This window comes from Myotis davidii, unplaced genomic scaffold (genome assembly GCF_000327345.1).
Source record: "Myotis davidii unplaced genomic scaffold, ASM32734v1 scaffold147, whole genome shotgun sequence".
In the NCBI taxonomy this organism is placed as follows: Eukaryota; Metazoa; Chordata; class Mammalia; order Chiroptera; family Vespertilionidae; genus Myotis; species Myotis davidii.
Genome location: NW_006383010.1, coordinates 1842 through 3376, shown reverse-complemented (window position 1 = coordinate 3376; position 1535 = coordinate 1842).

Sequence of the window (1535 nt, the reverse complement as noted above, 5' to 3'; positions counted from 1 at the left end):
CTGATTCACACTAACCACCAGGGGTCAGACACTCAATGCAGGAGCTGACCCCTGGGGGTCAGTGCACTTTCACAGAAGGAAGGCCGCTCAGCAAGAAGCCGGGCTCATGGCTGGTGAGTGCAGCAATGGGAGTGGCAGCCTCTCCTGCCTCCACTGCAGGTGGGCGGTAATGAGTGAGGGGTCCCGGACTGTGAGAGCCCCGGGCTGTGAGAGGGATGTCTGACTGCCAGCTCAGGCCTGATCCAGCAGGCAGACATTCCCTGAGGGGTTCCAGACTGGTAGAGGGCACAGGCCAGGCTGAGGGCCCTTCCCTCCCACCAGAGCACAAATCCGTGCACTGGGACTCTAGTGCATATATAAAAATTTACTCTAAACAGCAACCAAACATTACTAGAGGCTTATCACTGTTTTAAAGAGGAGGAAACTAAGATACTAAAAGGTTAAACAGCTTTTCCTAAAACCCCACGAGGGAGGTATTATCATGATTCGAAACATAGAACCAAGGAAAATAAGGTAAAGAAGGTGCAAGGTTGCCCAGCTGGCAGACCTGGCAGGATTTGATGCCAGATTATTTGGCCACAGAGCCCAGGCCTTCAATCACTTTAGTAATATACTTTCTTAGTATTTCATATTTTTATTATTATAGAAATAGGAAATTCTCCAGTAAATGTACTTTTTTTCCCCCCTGGGACAGAAATAATCTGTTGTCCCTGAAAGAACCTTGTGAGGCTTTGGGATCTGTCTGGCATTTCAAATAAATTGTGGAATATGCTCTGTGTGTAACACCAACTGCTTTTACTTTGGAGATGTCACCCTGATATAGTTGCAAGATATTATATGGTTTTTATGACATTTTCCAATTGAATTTTTATCAGAAATCCTAAATAAATCTAAATAAGAAAGTCAAAATATAAATAGGAAGTACACAGTCTAAAGACATATCTGTTCAAAAATTGGACCAGATAGGCATTTCTCTCTATTGGCTCCACCTGCTATATATATATTTCAAAGAGGGAGAGGGAAAAAGAGACATGGAAACATCAATGATGAGAGAGAATTATCGATCACTTGCCTTCTGCATGCTCCCTTCTGGGAATTGAGCCCACTACCCAGACATGTACCCTGACCAGGAATCAAACTGTGATCCCTGGTTCATAGGTTGCTGGTCAACCACTGAGCCACACCAACTGGGCAAGAAATCTATTCTTGAATGTTAAATAGATGAGGAAATCCCAGAAGTTCTAACACCACTAGGTTTAGAACCAAAACATATGTTAGTTGTGTACTTTTAAAAAATTTTTAGCCCTAAGTGGTTTGGCTCATCGGACTGAAGGATCCCAGGTTTGGTTCCGGTCAAGGGCATGTGCCTTGGTTGTGGGCACGTCCCCAGTAGGAGATGTGCAGGAGGCAGCTGATCGATGTTTCTAATTCTCTATCCCTCTCCCTACCTCTCTGTAAAAAAATCAATAAAATATATTTAAAAAAATTTCTGTGCACATTTGGTCAAACATTTAATTAACTCACCCCTAATGCCT